The 14,146-nt window shown below is 45.8% G+C and overlaps 1 protein-coding gene across 1 annotated transcript in view; it reads right to left on the bottom strand.

The window, feature by feature from the left end:
- Positions 1 to 14,146, bottom strand: part of CLSTN2 (calsyntenin 2) — a 394,670-nt gene that overhangs the window by 186,203 nt on the left and 194,321 nt on the right. The window lies entirely within an intron of this gene.

Genomic DNA, 14,146 nt, shown 5'->3' with positions numbered 1-14,146 from the left:
GTATTCATATATATTCTAATAGATATTATTGATTTCAGAGAGAGAGAGAGAGACAGAGACAGAGAGAGAGAGAGAGAGAGAGAGAGAGAGAGAGAGAGAAAACCATGCTTGAGATCCTTAATCCAACCCCTTATGGCACAGACAAGGTAACAAAGTCCCAGGGACCATATTCAAACCTGGACAGTCCACCTCAGACAGGCACTCAAAGCAGCAGATGTGTGCTGGTCACGCCCACTGACATGGGGAGCTTCCCCCAGTGGGGCCAGTGTATAGTGTGACACATTCCCCTTCCTTCCTAATAGAGCCACCTATGTGGGTCTGTGTCAGGCCGTCTTTGCTCCCACCTCGTTAGCTATGAGCCCATAAAGCCTGCCCCACTGTCTGTTTGGAAAAGGCAGACCAGCACAGGGCACTTGGAGTAAGAGAGCAGCTGGCCGGGCCCTGGGGGAATGGGGAGGGCAGGCATTGGTGCATTGAGAACCTTAAGGTCTGCAAGGACAGGCCACACCCCCCTTCTGTTCTACAGGATGTGTGTTCCTCTGGGTTTCAGGCAGGAAACGCCCCTCAGGGGCTATCACTAGGCCTGAGAAGTAAAGGGCACTAGTACTGAACATTCTCCTAGGACCTCCAGATAGTGTCACAGGGTGCCTGACATTCGGAAGGTGCACCTACTGTGAAAGGCATCTGAGTGCCCCTAGGGTCCAGGAGCGGAACTGGACATGTGGGCATTCCCACATTTCATTCATGCTGCCACCCTGTGGAATAGAAGTCATCCTGTGTTAGAGATGAGGTTCAGTGGGGTTAAAATTCTTGCTCCATTGGTAGAGCTGGGCCTCGGGCCAGCATGAGCAGGGTGGCTCACAGAAGGCCTGTGGCAGTGCTATGGATGCAGGTTTTATTTTAAGATTGATGGGGGGTCATCACAGACTGCTCTGTGACCCGAGGTTTGAATTTCAAACAGATTCCTCTGGCTGATGTGAGAAGAGAGTAAAGTGAGTGCACATGGAGACCCATCAGTAAGTGCCTGAAAGGAGAGAGACAGCTGTCAGAGACACAGGAGGAAAACCAGGCTGTTCCTCTTACCCCTGCCTGTGGATCAAAGGCCCTACCTGACAAGCCATTTCCATGGAAACAGCAGGGCACTGCACATCAAAGTGTGGTCCATGGACCATTAGTATCAGAATCACTGCATGTGCTCGTAAAATTCAGATTCCTGGGCTCCATCTCAGATTTGCTATATCAGAAGCTCTGGGGCAAAAGCTGAGAAATGTGCCTTTTCAAGAATTTAGGGTTAAGGCAGATCCTTGGGGCCTGTCACTTCAGTGAGTCCAGGCACGTTACCTGCTGTCTGTAATACAGGCATCACCTAGTATCTACCTCATGTAGAAGTGATGAGGGTTAAATCAGTCAGCACATATAAACTTCCTAACTACTTCCATTGAGCTCTCCAAGAGTGAGAGCTCCGTGAATGTCCCCGGGCCTCTGAAGGGGCTAATGCAAACTAGCCCCAACTAATGGAGGCTGGGGCTCTGCTCACACCAGCAGAGATGCTTCCTCAGGGCTCCTTCCAGGGCTCAAGATCTCAGCCTGAAGGGGATTCTATTCTCTGCTTCAGGGGGGCAGTCCTATAACCTGGATGTATCTCCATGACTTGTGGCGGCCAACACATCCATCACTTAGCTGCAGATTCAGGCGTAAAGGCAGCATCTCAGCTGCTGGGGTTGAATTGTGTTCCCCTCCCCCAAAAGGTATTGAAATCCTAAGCCCTGTACCTGTGACTGTGACCTATTTGGAAAAGAGGGTCATTGAAGATGATCAGGTTAAGATGAGGTCAGTAGGATGGGCCCTAATCAAATGTGCTTAATAAAATGTGGACACAGAGACAGACACACAGAGGGAGGAAGATGTGAAGACACAAGAAAAGACCAACTGCAAGCCACAGGAAACCTGAGGCCTCTAGAAGCTAGGGGAGAGGCTCAGAACCTGGCCAACATCTTGATTTCAGAATTCCAGCCACCAGAAGTGTGAGACAATCCATTTTCACTGTTTGAGCCACTTGGTGTGTGTTTGTGATTGCAGCCCTAGGAAATTAGCGCATCTGCCAACTCAGAACTGGTGGTAACTGGGCTCTAGCACTGAAGAGAGAGGGCTGAATGACACCTCCCAGGAAATAAGCTCCAAATTCTTGAAATTTGGATCCTGAGTCTAGCTTACGGAGCATCAGTGAGAGCAAAGGCCTCTCAGGAGACAATCCCTGTGGGTCCGGAAGAGGCAGCTGCTCAGCTCTTTTCTGGAGATGGATGGGGGGTGGTAGTGTGAGGCCCACTAGTCCCTCCCTTGCCTATGAAGCTCTGTCATCAGGTTGGCGATGAGTGAGGGCCACTCAGCAGTCCCACTGTCCACTGATGCTGATGATCGAAGCCTTTGGCAGCCAACTCTGCAGCAGGGTTTGCACAGAGCAGCAGCAACGGTTCCATGAAAGAAAACACACAAGCCCTCCCCCTCCAGGACTTCAGCTTTTCATGCACTGAAAGCAGTTGGCTTTCAACAAAATCTTGGCAAGTCTACGCTGGCTCTGACAGGCTGCTGAGAGCTGGGGTGTCTGTGCACTTGGCAGAAGGTCAGTTCCCAACCCCCCCTCTGCGAGGCAGGGCGGGGCTGCACCACACTCACTCCCAGAACCCGGGTGCGGAGCAGTGGGGAGCTCTGCCACTCCTCGGGGCTTGTCCACACTGCAGGGGATGCTGAGAGAGGCAGGCCGCCACAGGCAGAGCTTGAATCTAGAGAGAGGAAGGCCAAGCCCCTGGAATGGCACTGAAGACCCATCATGATTTATCTTCAAGGTTAGTCCATCTTCCGCCTCCCTCACAGGGCAGGCCAGAAATGCTGTACAATTGCTTGCTCCTGAGTTCAAATCCTGTCTGAACAGGTAGCTGCTGTGAGCTTGGTTATGACACTGAGTCTCAGTTTCCATCTCTGTACTATGGGGCGATCGATATCTGTTCTTTCTGGTTATTCTAAGGATCACATGAGATAAAGTGCCCAATGTGCCTCCATGGTACCCAACACAGTCAGCACTCCATAGGAGTTATTATTGATCATCATTAACTTATCCATCAATAACCTAATTCAACAGTATTCGATCTACAAACAACTCTGCTGACTGACAACAGAATCACCAAAATGTGAAAACAAAAAAACAAAAAAACAATACCCCAAAACACAGCATGTGACTCATTCTAGCTCTCCAGTTGCTTCCAAAGGCTCAACCATGGCACTGTAAGGGACTAAAAAGCAGTTTCTTGGTATCTAGTTTAACTTGGATTCTGGTGCATTCTGAAGCCTTGGTTCTGAGGGAGGGGTATGGGTCCTAACTGCAGTGAAGGTCAGAGGAGAGACGGCCATGCAGGGCTTCCCAACGTCCCATTCACCCCCACCCCCAGAGTGATATTCAAGTCTTTGCAAGATCATTTCTCCCTTCCTCTTGGAAGAATTGACTTCTTGAAGTTCATGGCCCCAGAATTATAGGTGTAAGATTGAATTAATATCAGCATTGTGGGAATCCGCAGCCATCTGAGAAGAAATTTTTAATCGCATTCGCTGTTCTGTCTTTACCACAGAAATACAGTCTCTAGGACCTCTATATCATGCCTTTAACTACCTGAGACGCTGGCTGACCAAATCCAGGGCAAGGAGCTGCAGGCTCTGTCCTAGAGCTCTGTGGGGCTGGGCCTGAGGAGGAGGGAGGCCTCAGGATTGGGATGCACTGGGTTCCTTGGCTCACGTCAGAGGAGAGCCACCCCGAGTCTCCACGGGGCTCTGTTTGCTTCCACATCTTCTGAACAAGTGCACAGGGTTCTGAGGTCCCTGGAAGACGTCTCCCGACCCGCCATAATTGATCTTTTTTACAAATTAGCAGGTTGTACTGCAGTATGTATTTCTTCAACTACTACATCCTGAAAGTGTATGATTCTTAAAGATGAGTATGCCTTGTGCCTCAGCACCATTTCCCGGTACAGACACCAAATGGGTCACTAAGGCCAAAGGTCCTGGGTAGCCAGGCGCAGGCTGCCTGTCCCGTGCTTGGATTTTAATCAAGAAAAGGAAGCAACTTCCCATCCAGTCAGGAATCTCAGCAGCATTTCTCCACCTAGGGCAGTGATGGCGAACCTTTTGAGCTCGGCATGTCAGCATTTTGAAAAACCTTAACTCTGGTGCCGTGTCACATATAGAAATTTTTTGATATTTGCTACCATAGTAAACCAAAGATTTATATTTTTAATACTTATTTTATATATTTAAATGCCATTTAACAAAGAAAAATCAACCAAAAAAATGAGTTTGCGTGTCATAGGTTCACCATCACTGACCTAGAGGGTGAAGGTTCACCAATCTGTGAGTCCCCACAAGTCCTGCCATTCCTTCAAGAAGGCCCTGGCCACTCCTCTATTGGCATCCACACTCTCCTGGACATAACTTGGTCCCCTGAAGACGCGGGTCCTGTACCTGCTACCAGTGGTAATAATGACGCACCTTCCCGAGGCTCTGGGGGAAAGGGGTCAGCGTCCCAGATGCTGGCTTGGCTTTAAGCTTGCTTGCTGGTTGATGTCACACCTTCCTGCCAACTTCTGCCTATAGACATTCAGCCCAAACTCCAAAGCTCATTTCACCTGCCATGCTATGGTTCCCCCTTCCCCTTCAGCAAATGCCCTAGCCATCCTGCAAGTTTCCTCTCCAATGCTACCTCCTCTGTGGAGCTTCCTGGATTCCTCTGGATGAGTCAGCCTCACCTGGAATGCCCCCTAGTTCTGTCGCTGATCAGAACACACTGCAATTGCCTTTGCTCACGTGGCTCTGAGGTGCTCTAAGGCAGGAGCTCTGTCTTTCCATTTGCGCCTCCTCAGCCTAGCCCAGGGCCTGGCGCAGAGCAGGTCTTTAGTAGCGTTGTGTGCTCACTGAAGGAGCGCGGAACAGTAACTGCACAAGTAACTGCATGAAACAGAAACTTCCAGCTGGGCAGTGACGGACGAGGCCACCGGGCTGTTCTTGAGTTTTAATACTTCAGAGCTGCCACATTTCCCCATGTAGTCAGGTCACATCCATGAGAATGAGTCATTTCTCAGCGGCTGGGATGGGTGACTAGGTTTGCTCATTCTAGAAAGCCTCTCTGTAATGGATGGCAAACAATGACTTCATGATAATGCTTCCTCCCTTTGGGGTCACATTTGGATGCCTTTCCCAATGCATGTTTTAAAGCATGTTTTTTATTTATTTCAGAGAGGAAGGGAAAGGGAGAGAGTGACAGAGAAATCATTGATGAGAGAGATTCACTGGTTGGCTGCCTCCTACACGCTCTACACTGGGGATCTAGCCCACAATCCAGGCATGTGCCCCAACCAGGCATGGAACTGTGACCTTCTGGTTCATAGGTCGATGCTCAACCACTGAGCCACACAGGCTGGGTCCCAATGCATTTTTATATGCAATGTCTGAGTCAGGGTGGGACACCACTGCTGGGGTAAGAGTATCTTAATTTTGCAGACAAGGAAACTGAGGTCTGAAAAATTAACCAGCTCACCCTTTGAACTCAGGGTCAAAGGGTGAGCGAAGATAAGGCTGCAATGAGTCTTCTACCCTTACTTTCTTCTGTTGTACTTCCCACAACATCAGCCTGCCTCTCCTTGATCAAAGTGACGATCACCAGACACAACATCCATGGGTAACTTCTAACATTCTTCTAGTCTATCTGATCTGCTCAAAACAGTCTCAAAGACAGGCCGATAGGCCAGATGTGGAGCTGCAAGGACTTCTGAAGACCAGTGTTTCTGCCCTAACAACTCTCTCTATGGCCTGGTCTAATGACTGCATCACCCAGATCTCTGGTGATTAGCTCAGGCTTTCGTTCCCTTCCCCTCAGTAATGCTCATTCATAATGAAATTTCAAATTAACTCAGAAAACACATTTATTGTATGTCTCTTCTCTGCCAAGTACTGTGAGTTGTGATGAAACTGAGAATGAGTGAGGATGAGATACCTAGTGTGAGATGGGTCCAGGGTGGTAGCAGAGAATTCCACTGGGGCGAGAAGGCAAGGGACTGGGTAGCTGGAAAGAGACACTGGGGATAATGAAAGTAAAGTTGTCGCCAGATCATGGGGACGGGGCCCTGGGGAAAGCTTGCATGCTATGCTAAGGCATTTGGGCCTTATTTTCTACACAGTGGGGCACCATGGAATCATAGGATGGTCATTTTTTAAAGGTCATATATCAAATCACATAATGTTAGAGTTGGGAGAACTCTCAGAAATTATCTGATCTAACCATCCATTTTACAGATGGATATACTGAGGCCCAGAAAGGGGATGTGCCTTGCCAAAAGTCACATGACCAATTATTGGCAAAGGAAGTATGTAATCAGAACTCTGATTTAGCAAGCCTTCACTGGTGGCGACATGAAACTGGGTTAACCTGCAGAGAGATGGATAAGGTAGAAGATGCTAACACACCTTGGCACAGAGCTTGTGCATTTACAGAAAGGGAGGCAGAGAGAAGTAGAAAGAGACCCCTAAAGGAGGAATGGGCCAGCATCCAATGAGCACCACCCAAGGTCTCCCTCAGAATCAGGCTTTGTGCCAGGCACTCCATAGTGTCTCCTTTAATTGTCCCTCTAGGAACGTTTAAGTGAAGGGCCATGAATCCCATTGAAAGGAGAGTGGAGGCTCAGAGACACTGGATAACTTGCCTGAATCTGAACCTGGCTTCGAATAGAGAACCCCATGCTCTTTTTGTCTAGCTGAATCTTCCTAAAATTTTCAAGGTCCTGCTAAGAATTTGAGCTAATGAATAGGGATTGAACTCCTCCAACCAGCCCATTGTCTACTTCTGTCCTTGCTGTTGTCTGTCTCATGCATGTGTCTAGAGGAAGGTCAATGGGATCCTTCCTATCGACTTTTCACCAGAAAAAGACAATAGAATTTCCCTAGTCTGTTTAGACCAGAAAATCCAGTGCTCACCATGTGACAAGGGATGGGGGTTGACAGAGGTAATAACACTCTCCACTTCTTGATTGACTCAGCACCTTCTATGTTACGAAGACCAAGTCCAGATTCAGGACATTGCTCATCCATTCATCACAGCCACATATTAATTCCAGCCCAATGAACGCCCACTCAAGTGGCTTTCCATCCAGAAACAGAGGTAGAGTTTGAAAAGAAAGTATATTTCTACTATTTGCAAAATATAAGCAAGAGCAAAGCCCTTGTGAGCACCTGGCATGTCACCCTGTTCCTTACAGGGTTCAGCATAATTACCTGGATGGGCTTAATCTGTAGGACAGGACCTTGCTTACCCCTGCCTTTCCTATCACAGCCTCTCTCTTTTTCCTGCCTCCACGTTTATACTCCAACAACTCTAAACAGCTTAGAGTCCTCGGTGGACATTTCTTTTCTCCTTGAATTTGGTGTTCTCACTTGGAAAGTCTTTCCCATCTCCCACTCCTCCGCTAGTGTTAAGATGCTCGGGTTATGTCACCACCTCATTCTAGGCTGGGGAAGGAACCCCTCCCTGCTCCCAGAGCCCTGAGCATTGCTCTACCACTGCACTGATCACTGCTCTGTCTGTCTGTCTGCTTGTTCGTCCCTCCTTGGGAGAGGTGTCAGCTTGATTAATGCCTGCAGGTACAGAGCAAGCACATTATTAGAAAACACCTAATGCATTCTTGAAGAACAAACATTTAAACAAATGAACAAATGGATGACTTCCAATTAGTACTGTAATGACTCAGGTGAGCTTGGAAGCTTACCAGATTGAGTGGAGATTTGAAAAACAAATACTGGGAACCATGGGAGCAGCTTTGGGTGAAAGACTAAGGGAGGAAGTCAGCATTAGCCACGGGCAGAGGCAGAAATGAAAATGCCATATGGGGCATGGGAGAGAGAGAGACAGCCTTGTCACCCTGTTAGTTTATGGATAAAAATAGTCAAACGGAGGGCAGAACTCCAGGTGACTGTGGGCCACAACGAGCCTGTGAGATGCCTTTGTGTGAACTGCAAAAAGGTCTCCTCTTTGTGCAGATGTCACCCTGAAGCCATGTGGCTCGGGAAATGGTCCTTACCTTTGTGTTAAGAAAAGGAGACTTTTATTTTGGTGGGTACAGCTCAGCACTGGAGGATGTGGCCTGGTGAGCAGAACAAGGGCCACATTCAGAACTCTTGTGTTAGGTGCCCAATCTGCAAAACTGTATGGGTGGCCTGACCGAGACAGCTCAGGTAAACTGTATAGAGAACAAGAAGCACAACCCAAGCCCAATTCTTTTCATAAAACCTGACTTTTAGAGCTATTTGGCCTTTTTGTCAGTTCCCAAGCCTCAAAGTTCACGTCCCCTTCCAGAGACCCTCCCCAGATGTGAGCCTGTGTCTTGATGTGGGTCCCTCTGAAAGTAGAGCCTGAGGCAAGGACCTGAGCCAGGAAGTGAACTTGAGAGGTGTCTCAGGAAGCCAGAGCTGGCGGGGGAGGGGAGCAGCAAGGAAAACAATGCAAGGAATCCTGGAAAATGTGGAATCAGGCTATGCTGGGGGGAAAATGGGGCTCGATCTTTCTGGGGATCCTGAAGGAAACATGGAGAATGCACATCAACATTGTTCCTACAAAGGATGAGCAGCTGGGATAATGACTATCCACCCCATCTTCCTGCCTCCCATTGTGGGGAGTTGTCCCTGAGAACATTACCTTCCCCACACTTCCAGAAAGTGCCTGCATGTGAGGTGTGGCCTCCAGTGGAGGCGGGGACGCTGAGAGTGTGCACTAAACTGTCATTGTGACTACACTGAGACGCTGTGGAGGAGGCAGGGCATGAGGCACAAGGGTACCTGCCACAGCCATTCGTCGGTCAAACCAGACACTGCAAATCCTCTGTTTACTTGAAGAGGTCAAAAGAGGAGCAGCCATCTCTGGCCCTCTCGCTCCCAAGAAAAGCCAAAACGCTGGGTAAAGGCCTGGCTCTCTGCAATTCATTCCATGCAGCAGCCGGCATCATGGGACCTAAAGAAGGGCAGCCTCCGGTCGTGAACAATAAAGGTGCAGGCATAGTTGGGGGCGCCTTGGAGGGGTCGGGCTGGGTACTCAGGGCCATTCCTCCCTGAACAGGGGAAGGAAAAGGCACCAGCTTGGCTCCGGCTCTTGGGTAACATTGAATTACTCCCATTTAATATTTGATGGCAGGCATAATGATGTAAGCTGTATTCTTCAGCATCCATTAGAAATGAAGGGACGTTTATATTTTGGTGGCACTGAGCCATAGATTCCCCATGCCTGCTTTGCTGGGGCCATGCCACAAATACAGGAAGCAGATGAGAGGCCATCGATCAGAGCTTGGATTTTAAACCCATAAATATACCCGAAGTGCTTACACTCATAAAATCAAAGGAAAGAGGTTGAATTTTTATGAGGTTGGGCTGATTTTTTTTTTTAAATTCAAGATATGCCCTGGCTGGTGTGGGTCAGTTGGTTGGGCATCATCCCATACTCCAGAAGGTTGCCGGTTTGATTCTCGGCCAGGGCATATACACAGGTTATGGGTTTGATCCCCAGTCGGGGTGCATAGGGAGGCAGCCAGCCAATGTTTCTCTCTCTTTCTCTCCCTCTCCCTCCCTCTCTCTGTAAAATCAATAAAAACATATTTAAAAAACATAAATAAAAATTCAAGATATGCCTATGATCACCCAGCTGTTTATCAGTGGAGCCAGTATGTGAACAGACACCTGTCTATCCCCAAACGCCATATGCTCTCAAGTATATCAGGCAGAACATACAGAGTTTTTTCCTGACTCCATCTCCTAAAGTTTGAGGAGAGGTATGAGGGAGGTCTGGCTAGCAGAACTCAGGAGACCTACACCCAATCTTGAGGTCAGCAGCACACGGAATCTATATGAGTACAAGAAGGCTTTGCAGTCCCTCTCCTACATAAAGGCGCTCATAAACTGCACCTGTTGCTGGGGTAACTTGTGAGTGTTTGGGGATATTTTCCCTGTTATTGTCCCTCTGGAGGGCAGGATGATGGCTATGATGTGAAGAGCAGTAAGAGCACTTGTTGCCCTAGTGCACGGGGAGTGTCAGATTTTGATTGGGTACCAGTAAGCTGGGCTTCAATTCTAATGATTCTCAGTTTCCCCCATAAGAATGAATCCTGTCTCATTCAGGGATGAGACAAGATGGTCTCCCCCTCTTTGTCTTCGGAGTACTTTCTGGCATTGCTTTAATGGTGCTGACCTGTGTGCCAAGAGCTACATTCACAACCCCTGTAATGAGGTAAATTCTTTTTCTATGTAATAGATAATCTTATTTGATTGCATTTTTAGTTGTTTCCAGGGCAAACAGTTTGTATTAATCTTAGCAACGACAGATAAAAGGTCATGTATAAAATATTTCACATGCAGAAAGTCGACCTTTCACTCTTAAAATTGATGTCTAAAGCAAGCACGGTTGTAGAGAGCACTCTGGGAAAATGTCATACCAAATTGCACAGGTCAATTAGAGAGTTTTGTTTGGAGGTTCAGAGGCAAAAAGAAAGCTGCAGTAGAATCTAATGAGGCCCTAAGTTTCCATTCTTTCCGTTCCTCATAACTGGCATAAAAAAAACCCCAAAACAATATTCAGTACCACGGACAGCACCAGGGCAAGCCCTACCTGGAAGAAGCGGGCAGCTGGGTAGAAAGGGTGGCAACTTTTGGAAAATTCTCTCAAGCTCTTGAGTCCCTGAGAGGAACCTGGGTTGGAGGCATAAGCCATGGCCTTGAATCTCCTATCTGCCATGTATTAACATGCAAACTTCCAAATTCCCTAATCAGAGCTGATTTTCTTCTGAATATGAGATAAAGCTGGGAGAATGAAATGATATCATATATTGAGCTGGACATACTCAACCCATTTTAGGCCCCCTGTTCCTCGGTCCCATGTGAGCATGAGGTAACTCCCAGCCTCGGATGACTGCAACAACCAATGGGAACATGGTCTCTGCAAGCTTTGGGCACAAGACACACAATGTTGTGAAGATCTTGCCTCTTGGAGCCCTCCTGCCCCCCCCCCCCACTTGTCTTGCCTCCCCAACTTCACATCCAGAAGCTATTGGTGGTCAGCTCAAGAGATGCTCTGATAGTGGCATAAAGTTTTAAAGTTTTATACTTCAGGAGAAAGAACTGTTTGGAGAACCTTAAGAAACGAGGGCCTATTCGAGGCTCAAAGGAGTAAAGCCATAATGATGGCACTTCAGTTATGGTGCCAAGCAGCATTGAGTCTGTATATGATGTGTGGAGGGTGGAATTATGACACACCCAGTGTTTCTTTTTTTTTTTTAATATATTTTATTGATTTTTTACAGAGAGGAAGGGGGAGAGATAGAGAGTTAGAAACATCGATGAGAGAGAGACATCAATCAGCTGCCTCCTGCACATCTCCCACTGGGGATGTGCCCGCAACCAAGGTATATGCCCTTGACCGGAATCGAACCCGGGACCCTTCAGTCCGCAGGCCGACGCTCTATCCACTGAGCCAAACCGGTTTCGGCCAGTGTTTCTTATCATGCTCTAAAATGGTACTTCCTGTGGCTAACACTTTGTTGTGGGGTAGGACTGTGAAGAGGAAAAGTATACAGTTGGATTTTTAAAAAAACTTTGATTCAGTAGTAAGTTATGGGTGAATTGTTTGGGGGGAAATGGGTGGTCCTCATGAGTGATCCTCCCATGGTGAAGTGAACTGCATGGTCTACTTACACCTCAAACTTATCCTCTGGCAACCCCATCTCATGCTTTCTGATCTATCTCATCAAACTTCTTATCTTAGAAGCAGCTTAAGCATCTTAATCTCTTTGTAATAAAAATTGAATCTTTTATTTGAAGAATTTCAAGATTTGTTGATTAATTTATTAGGGTGATATTGGTTAATACGATTATACAGGTTTCAGCTGTACAATTCTATAACACATTATCTGTATATTGTACTGTGTGTTCACCATTCCAAGTCAAGTCTCCTCCGGTCAACATTTATCCCTCCCCCCCGCCCTCCCCCTGTTACCCTCTTCTACCTTCCCCACAGCCCTTTCTCTCTGGAAATCACCACACTGTTGTCTGTGTCTATGAGTTTGTTTGGTTTTTGCTTAATCCTGTCACCTTTTACACCCAACCACCTAACTCCCTTCCCCTTGGACTGCTGTCGGTCTATTCTCTGTATCTAAAAGTCTGCTTCTATTTTGTTTCTTCATTTATTTTGCTCATTAGATTCCACATATAAGTGAAACTGTATGGTATTTATCTTTCTCTGACTGGCTTATTTCACTTAGCATAACAATCTCCAGATCCATCCATGCTATCATAAAAGGTGAGATTTTCTTCTTCTTTTTAGCTGAGTAGTATTCCATTGTGTAAATGTACCACAGCTTTTTTATCCACTCATCTGCTGATGAGCACTTGGGCTGTTCCAAATCTTGGCTATTGTAAATAGTGCTGCAATGAACATAAGGGTGCATATAGTATTTCTAATCAATGTTTCATGCTTTTTTGGGATATATTCTCAGAAGTGGAATCACTAGGTCATAAGGCAGTTCCATTTTGAATTTTTTCAGGTAACTCCATACTGCTTTCCATAGTGGCTGTACCAATCTGTATTTCCACCAACAGTGCACCAGGATCCCCTTTTCTCCACTTCCTCATCAACACTTGTTGTTTGTTGATTTATTGATAATAACCATTTTGACAGGTGTGAGATGATATCTCATTGTGGTTTTAATTTGCATTTTTCTGATGATTAGTGAAATTGAGCATCTTTTCATGTCTATAGGCCATCTGTATGACCTATTTCGAGAAGCATCTATTCAGGTCCTTTACCCATTTTTTAATTGGATTGTGTGCTTTTTTTTTTGTTCTGAGTTGTATAAATTCTTTATAAAATTTGGATATTAATCCCTTACCAGATGTATCATTGGCAAATATGTTTTCCTATTCAGTGGGCTGTCTTTTCATTTTGATGTTTTCTTTGTTGTGCAAACATTTTTTAGTTTGATGTAGTCCTATTTATTTTTTCTTTTGTTTCCCTTGCCCAAGGAGATACATCAGAAAAAAAATATTGCTATGAGAGTGTCTGAGATTTTACTGTCTATGTTTTCTTATAAGATTTTTATGGTTTCAAGTCTAACAGTTAGGGTTTTAATCCATTTTGAGCCTATTCTTGTGAATAGGACAAGAAGGTGGTCTGGTTTCATTTTTTTGCACATATCTGTCCAATTTTCCTAATGCCATTGATTGAGTAGACTCTCTTTATCCCATTGTACGTTCTTGCCTTCTTTGTCAAATATTAGTTGACTACAAATACATGGCTTTATTTCAGGGCTTTATAATCCATTCCATTGATTTATATGTCTATTTTTATGTCAGTACCATGCTGTTTTGATTAGTATGGCCTTGTAGTATAGTTTGATATCAAGTTATGTGATTCCTCCAACTTCATTCTTCTTTCTCAAGGTTGCTGTGGCTATTTGGGGTCTTTTGTGGTCCATATAAACTTTTGGAATATTGTTTAATAAGGATATTTAATAAGGTTATTTTTTAAAATTTTCATAGATATTAACTGTGTTTTCTCAAGTTTTCAGCATTTTCTTAACACATCTGCAGTCCCAGGAGGGTCCCCTAACCCACATTTCCATAGAAGATGTCACCACAGTATCACTTCTAGTTTATATAACCTGTTCTCAGGGCAAAGAGATCCTCTCCCTCATCTCTCACTTGCAAAAATCTGTTAAAAATGCATGAGATGCAGAGATTTTCACACAAAGTCTGGGCTTTTTACATCAATTTGGATAGAATAGACAGATAAAAATATATACACAGATCCATGCCAAAAAGGCATTCTCTATGGTCAAGCTAAGCACCATTATTTTTTAAAAATTATTTTCCTCCAAGTTAAAAGAATACGCATGTATATTAGCATAACCAGTGGACACTGGGGTGGTGGGGGCTTGCCTGGGGTGGGAATGACTCGGCGGCGGGGTTGATTGGGGGGAAAAGGAGACATATGTAAAACTTTAGACAATAAAAAAATAAAAATAAATAAAAAAGAATAAACATGTGAGTTATAGAAATTTTGGAACATTATAGAAAAATT

Source organism: Myotis davidii, unplaced genomic scaffold (assembly GCF_000327345.1).
Source record: "Myotis davidii unplaced genomic scaffold, ASM32734v1 scaffold415, whole genome shotgun sequence".
NCBI lineage: Eukaryota > Metazoa > Chordata > Mammalia > Chiroptera > Vespertilionidae > Myotis > Myotis davidii.
Note: the sequence above shows the minus strand (reverse complement) of the source record. Positions and strands in the feature narration are given on the sequence as shown.